Raw genomic sequence first — 21,862 nt, forward strand, 5'->3', positions numbered from 1 at the left:
TCTTTGTGCACACTCATCTATCCTGACCCCTTCCACCCTCTTCAAGACCTGCAGCGATGGGGGAGTGACAACACAACAGGTAGAGGTGACCAATGGCAGTTGTAGTCATGATCCTGCACGTAGGCGGCCCAAGGACCAGTGGTCCCTCGGCCCTGTAGGGCAGCAGGGACGTTTGGCAGCATCCTGGGCAACTGAGCAGCCCTCTCTAGGACAGCACTGCTCACCCTAATCAAGGGAGGGGACTAGAAAAGGTTTCCCAAACATTGCCTGCCCTACAAACACCCAGTCAGCACACCGCGGCTGGTGGGTCATCCCTTTAAGCAGTCGAAATCAAAGAAAAAATACAAAGAAACTCCTACTAGGAGCATGGAACATCAGGACATTACTTGACAGAGAGAATACCCCAAGAACTGACAGAAGAACAGCTCTAATCGGTAAAGAACTGGCCCGATATAACATCGACATCGCAGCCTTAAGCGAAACACGCATACCAGAAGAGGGATCACTCAGCGAACCCACCACTGGATACACCTTCTTCTGGAAAGGTAGAGCCTCAAATGAAGACAGAATCCATGGTGTTGGCCTGGCCATCAAGACCAGTTTGCTCAAAAGCTGCCAGACTTGCCTATGGGCATCAGCGAGAGGGTCATGAAGATCCGTTTGCCTCTCAACAAAGACGGGTATGCCACAATCATCAGCGCATATGCCCCAACACTGACCAGCACAGAGGAGACCATTGAGCAGTTCTACTCTGACCTGAGTGCCGTCCTGCACTCAGTGCCCACAAATGACAAGCTGATACAACTGGGAGACTTCAACGCTCGCTTTGGCCAGGACCATAAAAGATGGAAAGGAGTGCTCGGCAAACACGGCGTGGGCAAAATGAACAATAATGGCCTACTGCTACTCAGCAAATGCTCAGAGTTCGAACTCACCATCATGAACACTATGTTCAGAATGGTGAACAAATATAAAACAACATGGATGCACCTGCGATCAAAACAGTGGCAAATCATTAACTATATCATTGTATGCTGGTGAGACATGCAGGATGTAAGGATCACCAGAGCCATGATAGGAGCTGAATGCTGGACAGACCACCGATTAGTTAGAGCTACTCTTCATATGCACATTGGGCCTCGCCATCCAAAACGCGCCCAGACAGTTTGCACATTTTACAATGTGAGTCGTCTTAGAGATCCATCTCATTTACAAACATTCCAGTCCTGCCTGGACAACAAGCTGTCTGCCAAGGGACCACTCACTGGAAGCTCAACCGAGAAGTGGAACCAGTTCAGAGATGCAGTGAAGGAAACATCAAAGGCAGTCCTAGGCCCAAAACAACACAACCACCAGGAGTGGTTTGACGAGAACAACACTGCTATTGAAGACCTATTGAGCAAGAAGAACAAAGCCTTTATGGAGTGGCAAAATAACCCAAACTCTGCTCCTAAAAAGAACAGATTCAAGTCTCTCCAAGCCACGGCGCAGCGTGAGATCAGGAAGATGCAAGACCGATGGTGGGAAAAAAAGGCAGAAGAAATCCAGCGGTTTGCCGATATGAAAAACTACAAACAATTTTTCAGTGCCCTCAAGACTGTCTATGGGCCATTAAAACCCACCACCACTCCCTTGCTACCCTCTGATGGTGACACTCTCCTAAAAGATAAAAAAGGCATCAGGAACAGGTGGAAAGAACACTTCAGTCAGCTTCTCAACCGACCCTCTTCAGTCGACCAAAGCACCCTTGACCAGATCCCCCAAAACTGAATCATTGAGCAACTTGATGTCCCTCCTTCAATAGAGGAAATCCAAAAAGCCATTAAACAAATGAGTGCAGGCAAGGCACCCGGTAAAGATAAGATCCCAACCGAGGTGTATAAGGACTTAAATGGAAAGGCCCTACAGGCATTCCACATAGTGCTGACCAGAATATGGGAAGAGGAAGGCATGCCCCCAGAACTCAGAGATGCCTCCATTGTAGCCCTATACAAGAACAAAGGCTCATGAGCAGCCTGTGACAACTACAGAGGCATCTCACTACTCTCCACTGCTGGAAAGATCCTAGTCCGTGTTATACTCAACAGACTCCTGTCATCTGTTTCAGAGCAGAACCTGCCTGAATCACAATGTGGCTTCCGACCAGATTGTAGCACCATCGACATGGTCTTCACGGTGAGGCAAATGCAGGAAGAATGCCTTGAGCAGAACCTGAGTCTCTACATTGTCTTCATAGACCTGACAAGGGCATTCGACACATTGAACAGGGACGCATTGTGGGTGATCCTCAGCAAGCTTGGTTGCCCAGCAAAATTCATCAAACTGATCCAGCTCTTTCATGTTGACATGACAGGGGAAGTCCTATCTGGTGGAGAGACTCCCTTTCGCTTCAACATCTCCAATGGTGTGAAAAAAAGGCTGTGTCCTCGCTCCGGTACTATTCAACCTTTACCTCACCCAAGTATTACGACACGCTGTGATGGATCTAGACCTGGGAGTCTACATCAAACACCGACTGGATGGCTCACTGTTTGACCTTTGCCGCCTGACTGCAAAAACAAAGACAACAGAGAGACTCATCCTGGAAGCTCTCTTTGCAGATGACTGTGCTCTCATGGCTCACTAAGAAAATCATCTCCAAACCATTGTGGACAGGTTCTCCACCTCAACAAAACGGTTTGGCCTGACTATCAGCCTCAGCAAAACAGAGGTGCTGTTCGAACCTGGGCCAGTGAGGCCAACGAACCAGCCGTGCATTACAATCGATGGCCCGCAGCTTTCTAATGTCAACACTTTCAAGTACCTGGGCAGCACCATCGCCAATAACAGGTCCCTGGACCATGAGATCAATGCCAGGATCCAAAAGTCCAGCCAGGCACTTGGGTGGCTGCACTCCAAAGTCCTCCAACACAGCAGTGTAAGCACTGCGCCGAAGCTCAAAGTGTACACCGCAGTGGTCCTCAGCTCGCTCCTGTACGGTTGTGAGACATGGACACTGTACAGGAAGCACATGAAATAGCTGGAGCAATTCTACCAATACTCCCTTCGGTCAGTCATGAGGATCCGATGGCAGGACCGAATCACCAATCAGGAAGTCCTCAACAGAGCCAACTCCACCAGCATCGAAGTCCTGGTCCTCAAAACCCAGCTTACGATGGTCTGGACACGTCATCCGCATGGACCCACAGCGAATACCAAGACAGGTATTCTATGGTGAATTCTCAGCTGGACTCAGGAAACAAGGCCGACCAAAGAAAAGATTCAAGGATCAGCTAAAGTCCAACTTGAAGTGGGCTGGCATTACACCAAAGCAACTAGAACTCGCTGCCTCTGTCAGTGGCGAACCCACATTAACCAGGCCGCCGCCATCACCTTTGAAGATGAGTGATGTCGACGTCTTGCCGCTGCGCGTGAACGCCGACACCAGGCCACAACTGCACCTCCCGTAACGACTGGCGTCCCAGGCCCCACGTGCCACAAACTCTGTGCCTCAGCCTTTGGACTCCAAAGCCACATGAGGGTACACCGTAGATGAAACTGCACAAAGACAATTGTCATTCTCGATCACCAAGAGACTACCACTATACTATACTATACTATAGCTCCTACTATCAGCCAAAAACTATATTAACTACTCAGAATACAAAGAAAGACAATCTTAGTTCTCAAGGAGATTAAGAGTCCAGGCAACATGAAAAGGTAGATAGATAGAGAGATAGATAGATAGATAGATAGATAGATAGATAAAAAAGCTATATTCAGGATATATTTGAATATCATTGAGATCCTGCAAGATAAGTGTTCCATGAAGATGTTTTCTATTCTCTTTGATTAATAAATTAATGAAAAGAACTTTTATTAAGTACCTTTTATATATCAGGTACTATGTTAGGTTTTGAAGCTACAAATATAAAAGGGAAACATCCTCTGCCCTCAATAAATTTATATTCTAGTATGGAAAGACATCACCTATAAGGGAGGAGATATTTGACTTGGGGATTTTCAGAAGGAAGCAAATTGATTGTCCTTTGTTTTCAACTGGAATTATCAATATTTGATACAGGTCTCAAAGAAAAAATAGAATTTAAAAATTGGGAGCAGGGGAAGCTTATGAAAGGTGTATATGCAACAACAGGGCAGATAACATGATATCTGGGATATTCTGTTATAACATGGTCTGAAGTCAGGCTGGATATAGTAGTTTTGTATGAATTTGTAATCATTCAGTTACCAATTGGGGAAGCACATGTCCTTTTTTGCTCCTTTCAAAGCTTAGGGCACCAATTCTTCCATGAGTTCTATAAGTCTGAAATGGGGTATGCTCCAAATGGATGGTAAGTTTAAAGAGAGGGGATCATCAATTGGTTTGAGAAAATAAATTCAGCTGACATTTTTTCAAAGCTTTAAAGAGATACTATGACCTTTCTAAATGAATACAATAGAACTGATCTCAAATTCATTTGCCTGAAGTATATTTGTTAGTATATTTAGTCAATCCTTACTCCAGTTTAGCATTGAAGGCTTTGTCAAGCATTGGAGTATATATACATGTGTGTGTGTGTGTGTGTGTGTATATATATATATATATATATATATATATATATATATATACATACATACACTGTATCTAATATGTTGAGTTGAAGGATTTAAGTAAGAAATCTTCTCAGGCCACCAGCACATCATTATAAGAAGACTTAAAAGTAGAGTAGTCGAGGGCAACATTATTGTAAGAGAAGAAGAAATCTCTCTTTTTCTTAGTGACATGGGGATGTCACTAAATACAAATCTTCAGCATTTGAGGGAAGGTAAATAATCTTTATAGCTATAGATTTATCTTATTTGTACTGTTACTCTTTCAGAAAGATATATGAGGATATTTTTTTATCTTCTCCAAAACCCTTTGAAAACACTTCACTTTCATTAAATCCTTAAACCATTTGATAAAAAGACTGGTTACCCCAAAGTTTTGAGTGAATCAAGAAAAAAAAAAACTAACCAAAAGTATTTAAGTATAATCTCTTCTATTACCACAAGGACTGGTGCCTTCATATTTGTGGATACTATTGCTAGTGGCAATGGTCATGATCTTCAAATTCCTTATTTTATTGACTTCTAAATTCTTTGGTTGTTCATTTCATAAGCAATTTTTTGAACATTCCTCCAATATACATATTCATTCTTTCCTTCCTTTCCTTCTATCATTCCCTTCCTCTTTCCATTCCTTCTTCTTTTCTTTCATTTATTTTTCTCATTTTTATCTTTTTTTAGAAATAAGAAACCTCTATGGCATATAAAAACTGTACAAATGAAAATTATATGAAGTGAAAATGAAGATATCTTCAGACCATGCATCAGGTAGGAAAAAGCAAAATACTTTCTCTCACAAAATCAATGCATGTTCATGTCACTATGCATCTATATGGTTACTTGATATTAGAAAAAAAGTATCCATATCCAAGAAAATAACTGTTTTCTGTATAACTGTACTTCCTTTCATTCTCCTCCCTTTTAGTTCAAAGAGAACACTCTTCTTCTCCATTCTTATTCCTCCTACCTTAGCCTATAGATAATATACTGTGTTGAAAGTCTCAATTGGTCAGTTTCTGACAATGGTCAGTATTATAGATGATTTGCAGGGAGACCCATTGCCTCCTTTTTTCTGTATCAAGCTTTTCTCAAATTTCTACTGTTCTTGTAGAAGTCTTGAAGTATGAAGACTGAGAAAAAGACATTTGATTATGCAATTAAGAAATCTTTTATAACTTTGAAAGAGAACAATTTCTTTTGAATCATGAGTCAAAGATGAGTAAATTGAGATTGGGAGACTGGAATGTTTGAGATAATGGCATTTTTAATCAAAATTAGAACTAATACATAGTTGAAGCAATATCATTAATGAATACCCCTCCACCCCCATCCAGCAATTCCTTCTCCTACACTCAGGCATCTGGGGCAATTTTGTTTCCTTAAAAGGTACTGCATCAGTCCTCTTTTCTTGGTTGGCTCAGGGGACTAAAGATTCAGACTGTGGAAATGACTTCTTGTTTTCCTGATGATCAAGTAGCTATGCTATAGGAATACTCCAGTGCTTGACTGGTGAATTATGATGGGCAACTTGGGCAAGTATCAATAAGAGCTACCTTCAATTCCTATATTGGTTGTATATCCTTCATCTACTACTTCTTTTAAACTATAAAATGACCTAAAGTGTTTAATTTTGTTTTGGTATTATGTCTAAACTACCAGTGAACTGCTATGAGTCAACCCTAGCCCAGACCACCAACCCTTTAAATCCTGTTTTAATCAGTTTCTTTCTTTACAAATGAAAAATTAACATAAAAATATGTGTCTCTGGATATCCCACTTAATTATGAAGTGGGGGGTCTGTGACTCACATGTGCAATAATGGGTAAAGAATTAGAATGACTAACTGCCTTCTGGGCAGTCCTAGAGCAGAGCATTAGCTGTGATGGGTAGATGTGGAATTAGGGGAAGTGACTCAAGGAAAAAAGTCTTTAAAAGAAAGAGACAAAGCTCTTAATGAGGTTGGTTGGTTGTTGTTGGTCATTCTTCTGGGAGTTTGAGACACACTTGGAGTGGAGCCTCCTGTAAGAAGCAGTCTACTGGAGTTGAAGCTGATACAGAATCTGTCGAATGAACTGACACATGGTGAGTGTAAAGGATTCCTTCCTTCTGTGGCCTTTCTGGAGGCATCAGCCTCCGGGTTAAGCCCATTATCTTGAGACTCCTTTCCTCTGGCTGGGGCCTTAGAATTGCTGCCTGGCTCAGAGAAAGCTAGAGCATGCTCTCTCTCTCTCTTTCTCTCTCTCTCTCTCTCTCTCTCTCTCTCTCTCTCTCTCTCTCTCTCTCTCTCTCTCTCTCTCTCTCTCTCTCTCTTTCTCTCTCTCTCTCTTTCTTTCTCTCTCTCTCTCTCTCTCTCTCCCTCTCTTTCTCTCTCTCTCTCTCTCTCTCTCTCCTTTTCTTCACTTTCTCTCTTCCTTAATATCTTTCCTCTATTGTAAAATAAACTACCATAAATTCCATTTGACTTTAGTAATTCATTTTTGGGATTTAGAAATTAAATCCCTGGAGAACAATTAAATATTCAGTCCAACCATAAAATTAACACTCTGAACTGAGCAAGTCCATTGGCACCATTTTTCAGAATGCATGTGCTCATACTGTGCCTCTATCACATTAGTAATTCTCCCAATATTTTAAACTATGAAATTATTATTATATCTGTCATAGTAATATCTTATTATTTCTTTGATGTTACTTTTGTAATTGTTTTGAGGGTTTCTCAAACCATGACCATGTTAGATGATTAACTTAACTGATAAATGTGTATATTTTGACTATTCCACCAACTGGCCTTTTGCCATCTCTCTCTCAATCTTGGGTCTCTCTGTTCCATGAGCAACAGAAATATTGAAGAATATTACAGAGATTTAGTTGATAAATCAGCAGCAGGGCTTGAGGGATTTTTAAAAATTCTATTCTGCATAAAATATTATCAAATAGCATTTAGTGCTACAGGAATATATGTTTTGTGAAGAGTCACTCAATGGGACCAACTTTATTATCTCATTTGAAGAAATTACCACAGTCACCTGAAACCTTTAGCAACTGCCACCCTGATCAGTAAACAGTCATCAATGCTAAGGCAAGACCCTCCACCAGCAAAAAGATTATAACTTGTTAAAGACTCAGATGATGGTTAATATTTTTTAAACAAGAAAATGTTTTTAATTAATTTTATTAAGGAATGTACATTGTATTTGTAGACTTTATAGACACTTACTAGACTATACTATAGTATAAACCTAACTTTTATGTGTCCTGGAAAGCAACAAAATTCATGTGACATATTCTATTACCACTGTAAAAAATTAACATTGAATTAATACTGATTTGTGAAATAATTTTCACTTTAACTCTGCCTAAGAATGGCTTGATTCTAAAGTCAGGCTGAAACAATTTCTCTCCCAGGCTATGGGATTGGGTTGGTTACTCCTTCTGTTCAAATCTTTGATAAAGATGACAGGATTAAAGGCAGAGCTGAGCAGCTATGATGAACCCTAATTAAGAGTGTACTTGGTAGTAGAAAATATGATGTTCAAGCCACATGTTGGGGAGAAACAGGTATGTTAGTGTCCTTATGATGCACTTCTTTGTGATGAAGTAATGAAGGAGGAGCTGGGACTCTAAATCTATCTCCTTAGTGATTATTTACTGATTAGAAATATCTTGAGAGATTCAGGGCAGGGAAAGTGATGAAATCACAAAGGTTACAAAAGGAATGTACCAGTTTGTTTTCTCACTCTTTTATCAAGGTATCTTTTGCCATTCTCTTTGACCCTACTCATTTGCTTTGCTCATTCTTATTGGTGCCTGTGCAGAATATGGAGGAAGTCTACTGACCATTTTAGATTGCCATGAGCAATTGATCAATAAATAAACTTAAAATTAAGAAATACAGCCTCTTGATATTTTCAATCTTTACACTATATTTTCTTTATTCTAGTAGTCTAGAACTAAACCCAAAAAATCTCCTAGATATTCCTGTACTATGACAAAAGCTATGGCAAGACATAGAAAACCTGTCCCTACTTTCAGAAAATTAAAAGTCTCATGAAGAAACAATATGTGAACAACTATGTTCAAACAAGATATACATTGGAGAGCTTAGAGATAATCAGCATATGGCAGAGACCAACATTGAAGGATATTGGAAAAGGATTCTAGCAAAAGGTGAAATTTTACCTGAGTTTTGAAAGAAATCATGGAACTTAGTAGTCGGAAGTGAGTGATGGAAAGAGCACCAGTTCTACATAGTAACAGCAAGAATGTACAATGTTCTACTGGGAATGATTTAACTATCATCAGCAATTCAAGGATCAAGACAACTCCAAGAAACATGTGCCAAAGAAACCTATCCACCACCATAGAAGGAACTAATGGAGTCTGAATGCAGATTGTAGCAAACCATTTTTCATTTATTTCCTCCATGAATTTTTCTCTAGTGTAAGCAATATGTTTCTTCCTTCACAACGTGATTAATCCAGAAATATATATTGTATAATATCACATGTACAACCTCTATCTTATTACTTGCTCCCTTGGAGAAGGAGGAGGAGTAGAATGGAGGAAGAGAACATAGATAGTAAAATGTCAGAAAATGGTTGTTAAAATTTTTATTGAAATGTAATCTGGAAAAACATTAAAAGATCACTAGTTTAGACATAAAAGTCAATGTGTTGTCATTTTCCATCTACCTGACACTGACTAAACCATTCATCATCAAACCATTTAAGCCTCAGTTTCAGCCTCTACAAAAAAAGGTAATGATAAAACAATTATCAGTGCTTATGTAGAATGCATTCTACTATCTGTTTATAAAAAAAACAATTTTATTATCAAGAACAATAAAAAGAAAGCTCTGTGCTTTTGTAAAGGGCCCACAAAAACTGCTCCAGAGGTAATGATTTAAAGCATGGAGTGCCAGAACATGATTGACACTAGCAGAGATAGAAGATGGATGACTTACCCTCTGGGCCAATTTTAAATTTGAACTCTACAGATTATAGGGCTCTTATAAAGGAGTAAAATCTACGCATTTTTGCAATACATTAAACTTTCTGTAAGATTAAAAACCAGATCTACTCAGCATATCTATGAACCAAAATGATTTTAAGCTTGAAGAATAGATCTTAATTTTCTTCTTCAAAAATAAATTTTGCAATAAAAATAATACCTTATTTGCATTAACAAAAGCAAGTTTTTAATTCCTTTTATTATTGTTAGTATTTTTATCTTATAGCTATAATAATTATCATATAATATTATAATATAATATTTAAAGAAAAGTCCATTATACTATTTTATGTATAAATTAATAAAGCAATTATACAATACCATTATCTAATTACATAGTTTTAAATATTATTACTTAGAGGATTAAGGATTTTAAAGCAATTACTTCATAATTATACTGAGGATAAATAATACAATTATTTTCATCTTTTATTACAGAAAGAATATAGGAAACTGAGGAAAATGATATATTGAAACTCAAGCTCAGAAAAACAATGACTTGACAAAGATCCCAAAGCCACTAAGTGTAAGAGGCAGAAATTAAACAATGCTCTCTACAGATCCCACATTCTTTATACTCCTGGAAACTGCTTTATTAATATCCTTAGACATATATCTTTTAGAGAAGGGGTAAGGGGAGAGAGAGACAGAGACATAGAGACAGACAGACAGAGACAAAGACAGAGAGAGGGACAGAGAGGAGAAAAGTGGGGTAATAGAGGCACCAATAGATCTGTGATTGTACATTCTGTATGGAAAACAAGAGAAAAGTTGCTAGATTTTTCTTACTCTTTGATCCAAAGATATCAATAATGGTTAAGAAATTCAGACAGAAGAAAAGGTCCCTCCATACCCCAACCCCAGGAAAAAATACAAACAATCACATATATACAAATGTGTGGGCATATATGTATGTGTGTGTGTATACACACATGTTTTTTGAAACCAAAAAATTGGGGACAATGTATATTCCCATATGTTGTGGTCTGGTCCAGCAAAATGTATATATACTGTATAATAAAATAAACAAATATGATGTACTAGTATTATTCTGTGAGAAATGATACTGATGAGGAATTTAGTGAAATTTGGGAAGATTTGCAAGAATTTATGCCTTACAAGGTATTTAAAACGAGGAGAACAATGTTCTCAGTAACTGCAGTAATTTTTTAAAAATTAATTATAGCTAATTTTTCTCTTATAGAACAAATGATAAAATAATCCTTCTTCCAAATAAAAAGCTGAGGGAATAGAGATGCAGCATATCTTAGAGTACCTACTATAAGACCCACATGCCATATTTGTTGGTTTCATTTAAATGTTTATAGATTAAAATGTTTTCAAATATTAAAAAGTTGAGTTGAATGAGAACAGGAATATAAGGGGAAATATGTAAAAAAATAAGGTAACCGCAACATTTTTACCAAGACTTGACATGTTTCACTTAGCTGTTAAAATGCTTATTTTTACATAATAATGAATTCTAAATTTAGAAGAAAGTTATATTTTTATTACATCTAAAAATTCAAAAACAATCCTTAAAGGAATATAAAAATAATTGAGGAAGACCTGGGACATTCATTAATTTCATTTAAAATGATTTTCCTTAATTAAGAAAGTTAATCATATTTAAAAGTAATATTATCATCTATGAAAGAAGAATTTCTAAGGATGTAAGAGGGCACAAATATTATATTTCTATTTTGAGTCATAAAAATATCAAGTACATGTGATATCATAGCAAAAGAATACTTGCTAAAATTTGAAATTAGTTATCAAGTTTCTAGCAATCTGCAGATTTTCAATCTTATAGAATCCTTTCCCAAATCAGTTACACCTTCCAAGATAGGTATGGCAATAAATCAGCATTTTTATTACCTTGTTTCATTCATGGCTCTGCTTTGGTGACAGGAATAATTAAAAGCAGTAAATGTGAGATAACTGCAGGCATTATTGGAACATTAATTTTAAAATAAGTATATCACACATCAGGAGGGCAAATCAAGAGGCATGATCCTATTGATATTTAGAAATATATTAACTGTAATAATAATCTCAATTACTTTCTAAATGCCATTTATTCATCATATTAATGTTATATTAACAAGAGGTCTATTTGTTATCTTTTAATAGATAGTAGCATTTAGATAAGAAAAAGGATCTTCATGAACTTTAGTCCAACCACCTAATTTTGCAAAAGAGAAAACTGATTTCCAGAGAGGAAGTGACTTCTTGAGGTCACAGAATGACAGAAGTGGGATTCCAATATAGGTCCTCTCACTTCCACTTAGTGGTATTTCTATGGTTACTAATAAAGCTACCTTTTGTTCTTTTTCTAAATTAGACTTATGTTTGGATCTGTGAAAATAAATTAATAAGTTCTGAGGCGTTAAGGGAAAATATTGGGCTAGGGCAATATATGATCATTAAAATATGTGAGAATTATGATCAGCAGAATTCTAAAAAGAATGAGATGCATATTAAACAGACAGATATAATTTTTAAGATGTTAACCTATTTAAGATAAGTGAGTTGTTGATTATTTACAGTTTAAAACTGTTTGGTGGGGAGCAATTACCTTTCCTGGAAACTGAGGCTGTTGTAACCTTTATGTTGTCAGTTCACTCAATGAATATTATGACTTGTTTTGATTAAAATTCTCCAGAAAGTGTGTATTAATTTATAATAATTTATTAGCAAAGTTAGAGAGAAAAAGATTCCACGATCACCTGGCCATTCTTATTATTAGCTGTTTTGCCTATATTGCAGACATGTTTGCAAGAGGCTGAACACCAAGCCAGTGTGTCCCAAGTCTTAAACATTCCAGAGATAATAGAGCAACAAATGTCCAGCAAGAGAAAGAGAGCTCTTCCTGTTTCACCCCTCTTATAAAGCCAGGTTTCACCACTCCTCCAGAGAATCTTTGATAGGACATGACCCTCATTCTGGGTCAGAGTCCTAACTTTTTTCCATGCCACCGATTGTGTGGGAACTTCTGCTAGACCCTTTTATTTTTAAGGATGCCATATCAGGTCATAGTCAAATGGTGAGACTGATGCTGACCAAAATTGAGTTTACAAATGGAACAAGGGGGTATAATTTACATTAAATTCACCCACTATAAAGTAATAGTCCATTATAGTCTGAGTATGTGTGTATACATGTGTGAGTGACACACACACACATACACACACATGGGACACAGATCATATACACCTTCAATTTGAACCTGAATTTGGAATGTCCTTTAATACATGCATGCTCCACAAGTGGTCATTCACTTTCTATTAGAGAACTTCCATAGAGCAGGAAACTATTACTTTTCAAGAGGGTCTATTCCATTTCAGCATACTTTTTATTGTCAGGATAACTTTTTTTGTCTTTTTTTTATTTAAAAATTATTTTATTTGGCCATTTTCAAACATTATGCATTGGAAACAAAGATCATTTTCTTTTCTTCCCCCCCTCACCCCATAGCCGACATATGCAATTCCACTGAATATCACATGTGTCCTTGATCCAAACCCATTTCCATGTTGTTGGTATCTGCATTAAAGTGTTCATTTGGAGTGTCTCTTAAATCTTATTTCCTCAACCCCTGTAGTCAAGCAGTTGCCTTTCCTTGTTGTTTTTACTCCCACAGTTTGTCCTCTGCTTGTGGATAGTGTTTTTTTTTTTTCTTGTAGATCCATGCAGATTGTTCAGACATTGCATTGACACTAGTGGAGAAGTCCATTACATTCGATTGTATCACAGTGTACAATCTGTGTACAATGATCTCCTGGTTCGGCTCCTTTTGCTCTGCATCACTTCCTGGAGATTGTTCCAGTCTCCATGGAACTCCTCCACTTTATTATTCCTTTTAGCACAATAGTATTCCATCACCAACATATACCACAATTTGCTCAGCCATTCCCCAATTGATGGGCATCCCCTCGTTTTCCAATTTTTGGCCACCACAAAGAGTGCAGCAAGGAATATTCTTGTACAAGTTTTTTTCCTTATTATCTCTTTGGGGTACAAACCCAGCAGTGCTATGGCTGGATCAAAGGGCGGACAGTCTTTTATTGCCCTTTGGTCATAATTCCAAATTGCCCGCCAGAATGGTTGGATCAATTCACAACTCCACCAGCAAAGAATTAATGTCCCTACTTTGCCACATCCCCTCCAGTATTCATTACTTTCCTTTGCTGTCATGTTAGCCAATCTGCTAGATGTGAGGTGATACCTCAGAGTTATTTTTATTTGCATCTCTCTGATTAGAACACTTTTTCATGTGCTTATTAATAGTTTTGATTTCTTTAACTGAAAACTGCCTATTCATGTCCCTTGCCCATTTGTCAATTGGAGAATGATGACCACTGCTTTATAATATAGTTTGAGATCTGGTACTGCAAGACCATCTTCCTTTACATTTTTTTTCATTATTTCCCTGGATATCCTTGATCTTTTGTTCTCCAAATGAACTTTGTTATGTTTTTTTTTTCTAGTTCAGTAAAAAAGGTTTTTTGGAAGTTCAATGGGTATGGCATTAATAGGTAGATAAGTTTGGATAGGATGGTCAATTTTATTATATTGGCTCATCCTACCCATGAGCAGGTAATGTTTATTCAATTACTCAAATATAGTTTTAATTGTGTGGAAAGTGTTTTGTAGCTGTGTTCATATAATACCTGTGTTTGTCTAGGCAAATAGATTCCTAAGTATTTTATATTTTCTAAGTTGATTTTGAATGGAATCTCTCTTTTTAATTCCTGCTGCTGAGATGTGTTAGGAATATATATAGAAATGCTGATGACTTGTGTAGGTTTATTTTGTATCCTGCAACTTTGATAAAAATGTTGATAATTTTGACTAGCTTTTTGGTTGATTCTCTAGGGTTTGTTAAATAGACCATCATGTCATCTGCATGAGTGATAGCTTAGTCTCCTCATTGCCAATTTTAATACCCTCAATTTCTTTTTCTTCTCTAATTGCTACTGCTAGTGTTTCTAGTACAATGTTGAGTAATAAAGGTGATAAGGGGCATCCTTGTTTCACTCCTGATCTTATTGGGAATGCATCTAGTTTATCCTCATTGCAGATGATGTTTGCTGATGGTTTTAGATAGATACTGTTTATTATTTTTAAGAAGGATCCTTCTATTCCTATACTTCTAGTGTTTTCAATAGGAATGGGTGATGTATTTTGTCAAAGGATTTTTCTGAATCTATTGAGATAATCATGTGATTTTTGTTGGTTTGCTTTTTGATATGGTCAATCATGTGGATGGTTTTCCTGATATTGAACCATCCTTGCATTCCTGGAATAAATCCTACTTTATCAAAGTGAATAACCCTTGTGATGACTTGCTGAAGTCTTTTGCTAGTATCTTGCTTAAGACTTTTGCACCTATGTTCATTAAGGAGATTGGTCTGTAGTTTTCTTTTCTGTTTTTGGCCTGCCTGGCTTTGGGATCAGTACCATATTTGTGTCATAGAATGAATTTGGTAGAACTCCCTCTTTGCTTATTATGTCAAATAGTGTGTATAGTATTGGGATTAGCTGTTCATTGATTGTTTGATAGAATTCACTTGTGAATCCATCAGGCCCTGGGAATTTTTTCTTTGGGAGTTCTCTGATGGCCTGTTCAATTTCTTTTTCTGATCTGGGATTGTTTAAGAATTCTATTTCAACTTCTGTTAATCTAGGCAGTTTATATTTTTGTAAATATTCATCCATATCACCTAGATTGGCATATTTATTGTCATTTCATTGTGCAAAATAGTTTTTAATGATTGCCTTAATTTCCTCTTCATTGGAGGTGAGTTCTGCCTTTCCATCCCTAATACTATTAATTTGATTTTCTTCTTTCCCCTTTTTCATTAGATTGACCAGTATTTTGTCTATTTTGTTTGTTTGTTTGTTTGTTTTTTTAAATACCAGCTTCTATTCTTATTTATTAGTTCAATAGTTCTATCACTATCAATTTTATTAATGTCTCCCTTGATTTTTAGGATCTCTAATTTGGTTTTCTTCTAGCGATTTTTAATTTGTTTGCTTTCAAGTTTTTTGATTTGCATGTTCAATTCATTGATCTCTCCCCTCCCTAATTTGTTAATATATGAACTCAAGGATATAAATTTTCCCCTGTGTTCTGCTTTGGCTGCATCCCATAGAGTTTGAAAGGATGTCTCATCATTGTTATTTTCCTCAATGAAATTATTAATTGTTTCTATGATTTGTTCTTTGACTAGTCGATTTTGGAGAATCATATTTAATTTCCAATTAGTTTTGGATTTATCTCTCCTTGTACCCTTAATGATCATTATTTTTATTGCTATATGATCTGAAAAGGTTGCATTTATTATTTCTGCTTTTCTGCAATTCTTTGCCATGTCTTTATGACCTAGTATATGGTCAATCTTTGTGAATGTGCCATGTGCTGCTGAAAAGAAGGTGTATTCCTTTTTGTCCCTATTTATTTTTCTTCATATGTCTATTAACTCTAATTTTTCTAAGATTTCATTCATCTCTTTTACCTTTTTCTTATTTCTTTTTTGATACAATTTGTCTAAATTTGATAGTGGTTGGTTCAAGTCTCCCACTAATATGGTTTTACTATATTTCCTCCTTCAATTCTCCTAGTTTCTCCATTAGAAATTTGGGTGCTATACTATTTGGTGCATACATGATGATTAGTGATATTTCCTCATTATCTATACTCCCTTTTATGAGGATGTATTTACCTTCCCTATCCCTTTTAATCAGATCTATTTTTACTTTGGTTTTGTCATATATCATGATTGGAACTCCTTCCTTTTTTCTGTCACTTGAGGCCCGATAGGTCTTGCTCTACCCTTTAATTCTGACCTTGTGAGTATCTACTCACCTCATGTGTGTCTCTTGTAGACAATATATGGTAGCATTCTGGATTCTAATCCACTCTCATATTTGTCTACATTTTATGGGTGAGTTCATCACATTCACATTCAAAATTATGATTGTCACTTTTAAATTCCCTAGCATTTTGATATCCTCTCCTAGTTCTGACCTCTCTTCTTGTGCTATGTCCTTTTAGTCCAGTGGTTTACTTTTGGTCAGTCCCCCTATTCCCTTCCCTTGATATGCTTCCCATTCTGGCCCCTCCATTTTTCCCCCTACTTGTTGTTTAGGTTCTAAGTACCCTTCCCCCTCTCCTTCCCCCTCCTTTTTTATTTTTTATTTTTTGAGCTCCCTCCCCCCCCCTTAGTTTCCCCTTCTTCCTTACCCTGTAGGATAAGATAAAATTTAAGATCCCAGTGGGTCTAGATATTCTTCCCTCTCAGAAATGATTTCACTGAAAGTAATATTCAGGTATCACCTATTAGCACTCTCTTCCTCTCCCTCTTATAAGAGTATTCTTTCCCTCCCCTTCCCATGTGTGTCTTTGTGTGATAAAAATTATTCTATTTATTTTATTTCTAAAAGTATCTCTTAGTACCGTGGATCCCCCCTCACCCTTTCCCCCCTTATCATTTTATAGCCTTTAATGTCCCAATATTTTCTCATTAATGATTCTTCTTTTCACTATAATAATGAAAAAATTTTTGAGACTTACACATAATATTTCCCCATATATTAATATATCAAGGTTCCTGTTTATTTCTGGCTTTTCAGGCAGACCAGTGAGTCTTAAATTGTCTCTCCTTCCTCTGTTTTCCTGATCTGTAACCTTGTCAGTGAGATAGTTTATGCTTTCTTCTATTGTATCAGTCTTTTGACTTTGCTTTATTAATTCTTGCTGTGTTGCAAGATCATTGGTTTCCAGTTGCTCAATTCTGGTCCTTAAGGCCTGATTTTCTGCTTTAACCTTTTGGCGTTCAGTTGTAATTTTTTGGTTCTCTAAAATAATTTGTTAATGTTCTTTTTGAACCATTTCCCACTTCTTTTTCCCGAGGGCTTCTATGTTTCTGATGAAGAGCTCCATTTGAGACTCTTCCAAGGCTTGTGGACAATTTTTGTTTTTGTTTTTTTTTTTTTTTTTGGTTTTGCCTTTGTTTGAGTGTGTTTGCCTTCATCTCAGTGTGCGCTGGCCCTGGCTCTGGCCCTGTAGATGTGGGTTGGGGAAGCTGCTTCAGCTCACATTTGGGTGGAAGCCCTTTCACCCTCTTATAGACTGATAAAGCCCAGATCCCATGCACCTTCAATGCTATGCCCCACTTTACAGCTCCTCCACTCCTCTGAAAATGATTCTTAAGGTCTTTTGGGGGTAGTCCTTGTCAGTGTATCTTGGGAAGAGTGAGTAAACCACAATTTATCTGGCTGCTATGCTTTCCCAGAAGTCTCTTTTGCTGTTGTCAGGATATCTTGAGAGAATTGTGTGACTCTTGGACACAAGTCTTCATTTTCCTGTAAATCCTACCAATTTTCTAATCGTGGGAATTGAAATATATTCTGAATTACATAAAGTGTATGTATTTTATTTCCCCCCTCCCAATTCTTGAAATGCTTTCATCCCCCTCCAAACTCAGTAGATTCCTAATTTTTTCTCCAGTCAGATTAACTAATCTTGCATTCTGTTTTATAACCCATTAATTGTGTTCTTTTAATGTATAAATTCCACCTCACCTCCCCCACCCCCCCAATATTTGGCATCCCATGTCTTTCTGAGGGACATTATCCTGATTTGTTGTATAATTGGATGTTTTGAAAATCAATAAATATCCTCAAAAGTTCCCTACTTTGGTTCCTCAGTTATTTCAGATTTCACCTTTCACACTGCTTTCCTTATATTGAGTTGAAATCTTCATCTCTATCATTTTCAAATGTTGCTTCTGGGGGAGTTATAGCACCAGGTGCTCTGCTAAGGGGAGGGAGTATGCATGTTTATTGGGCTGCTGGGCAGAGTGGCTCAGAGGCACAGTGGAAAAGGGAAAGGAAGTGGCTCCATGGAGTCCTTCTACTTTTCTAGTAACTAACTATGGCAGGTGGCTCCTGTCCACACAGAGGTTTCTGCATGTCATCTTTGGCACACTTGCCATAGGTTCCCTATCATGGTTTTAGGGCATCAAGTTCAGATATATTTATAAGTCAATTCTACCAAACATTTAAAAATCAACTAATTCCAATATTAAACAAATTGTTTGAAGTAATATGTGAAGGAATTCTATCAAACTCGTTTTGTAAAAGGAATATGCTGCTAATGAACTAAACCAATCAGGGCAAAAACGGAGAAAGAAAATTACAGCTTTTATTAAAGAATATAGATGCAAAGTTCCTAAATAAAATGTTGAGACTACATGAACATATCCCAAAGATTATACATTGCAACCAAATAGATTTATAGCAGAAATTCAGGGGTGGTTTAAGGAGAATTATCAATATAATCTATTCTATCAATAATAAAAGTAAAAAAAAATGATTATAACAATATGTGCAGAAAAAGCTTTTGACAAAATACAAAACTCATTCCTCAGTCTGGAAGGGGGAAGGAATTGGCATTTATTAAGCTCCTACTATGTGCCCATCATTCTTCTAAGTTCTGTATAAATATTATCATTTAGGTCATGGGTAGTTTAACTGAGAAACTTCAGTTCATATTAGTTTCTAATGTCTCCCCAGAGCTGTATATCTTCTGCCTGTAATCTTATTAGATAATCAGTATTTTAGTGTAAGTTGTAAGGAATAATACCGATTATTAAATCATTGATTCATTATGTAAAAGAATCAGTAATCAATAACCAAATTGTGAGTAAAATAACAAGGAGAATCTCCTGAAGTAGCTTGGCAAGATATTCGTGCCAAAGGATTTTGCACATGCCTCCAGTGTCCTGGAATGTATCCAGATATTCCTGAAGCCTGTAGATTTATGATATATCTATTACAGAATGACCTCAGCTCTTCATCATATATGGAACAGAAGTTACATAATTGGTCCCAAGATAAGAAAAAAACAAACTGATCTTCTTGTAGAAGGATATGTTCTAGAAGGTAAGAGAAGATGTAGATGATCGATTTTCCTTTTCTGAGGTAAGTTTGTATTATTTGACTCTTTTGCATGATGTCTATAAACCAATCATCAAGCGGATTTGGGTCATTAGACTATTGTTGGCTTCTCTGTGACTAACTTTGTGATTTACAGCTCCTATAATAAAAGTCAACTTTGGACTCAGAAAATATTTTTCCAGTATTTATTTTTCCTTTGCATTTGATCCTCACAGAAATGCTAGAAGGTAGGTGCTATTGCTATATCAATATTCCAGGTAAGAAAAGAGCAGACTGAGTAACCAGATTGAGTAGTTGCAGTGCTAGTAAAAAGTAAGAGGCAGAATTCAAACTTGGGTCTTTCTGTCTCCAGGCTTGGTATCCTATTTACAACACTATGTAGCTGCCTATAGTTAGCTTTTACTTCTCTATAGTCATAAGATCTGAATTCTAGTTTGGTATGGCTATGCATCTTACTAGCCCTTTGATCTTGGAGCATACATTGATCCACATAAAACATCAATTTTCTTCTGCAATAAATGGTTCAAAAAGTACCTATTTCACAAGTTTCTTAGAATATGTGAAATAATATAATAAAGTCTTTTGCAAGACTTCAAGTGAACTATAAATAATAGTCATTAATAATATTTATATTCAGTTTAGTTTTCATTCTAATCTCATACTATTAATATTCAATGGCACTGAGTTAGAAATAGTTCTGGGGCAATTCCCTATCTAACTACTTTTCTTCTATGTTTAATACTCAGTAAACTATTGTAAAGATGAGTAAGTTAATTGCTTTTGGGAATTGAATTAAAGTGTTGGGATATATACTTATCTTCTGTAGGCTTCCTAAAAGCATCTTGAGAACAATTTCAGTAGCAAACGGACAAAGGGAATGTTTTATGATTTTTCAGAGAAACATTACAATAATAATTATTATTATCATTCATCATTTAGCACAGCGACTGGCACATACTAAGCTGTTCATAAATATTTATTGATTCACACTACTATTTCATTTCTATTGTTTTTAAGGTTTATAATTTGTTTCCACCTTTGATGATGCGTAGCATCAGCATTATTGTTTCTACTTTGTAGATAAGGAGACTGAGCTGTGTCAGGTTACATGACTTGTCCTGGAACAAATAGCTGGTATGTCATTAGAGTCTGAACCTGAATCCAGATATTCTTATTAAAAAATAGGCTATCATTACACTAAAATATTGAGTTTCTTTTTTTTTGACCATCTAATTGTTCATTTCTGGTGGGAAAATTATAGTGGAAGGGAGAAATAATAATAATAGATACTCTTCATATAGGATTACTAGGTTTGCAATGCACTATATAAATATCATCCCATTCTATTTTTACAAAAATCATGTGAGACAGCTGATATTAATTTCCCTGTTTTGTTGGTGTGAACACCAAGGCAGACAAAGGTTAGGTGACATATGAAGGGTCACCAAACCAGTAAGTGTCTGAGAGATGATCTGAATTCAAGTCCTCTTGATTCCAAGTCCAGTGTTCTATCTACTGCATTTCTTCGGCTGGAAATGAACTATCAAGTTGGCCATTCCAATTCTATAGTTGGATTCTAGATATCTACTTATTTGTGGTAGAATGGAGATAACTGATTATCACAAACATGAACACAAAGAGAAATAAGTGTAGTAGCCTCAAGAAAACCTAGGAAATGTTCATTGGTCTGAGTCCCTCTACCATCCCATACCAATCATTGAGAAACCCAGGGGCACAAAAGAGAAAATTTGTCTCTGCCTAAGCATAATTTCACAGAACAATTTTCATAGTTCCTAGTACAAATTTCCAGAGGTGAACAAACATCAGTCTAGGGGATTAGGAACAGACAACAAAACTTGCCTAAATCTTAAAACTGTGTAGATGTAATTAAAAATGTACTCAATCAATTTGAAAACCAGATTTTTGATACTGGCCTCTTTGGCTGATACTAAAGGGGAACTCAATGGGTCTTTTTCTTCCCTGAACCAAACTAGTGCTCTTTCCTTGGCCTAAACCCAGGGACCTTATCTGGCTGGGAGATGCTGACCTGCCCTTTGACTTGGCTGGGGACTCACACTCCATCATCTCTGGAACATTTTTAAAGCATCAGCTTTACCTTATCCAGCTGGGCAATCTTGACAAGCAGTTGCTTTCAGTGGCTTGTGCAGCATGGTGCTGCTTATAGAGATTTTATTTTTTAGTTTTGTTGCCTGATGATCTTTCTCTATCTCTCTCAATTTTTACTAATAAATTATTATAAATTAATATATAGTCTCCAAGAATTTTGATCATAATA

This window comes from Monodelphis domestica, chromosome 1 (assembly GCF_027887165.1).
Source record: "Monodelphis domestica isolate mMonDom1 chromosome 1, mMonDom1.pri, whole genome shotgun sequence".
NCBI lineage: Eukaryota > Metazoa > Chordata > Mammalia > Didelphimorphia > Didelphidae > Monodelphis > Monodelphis domestica.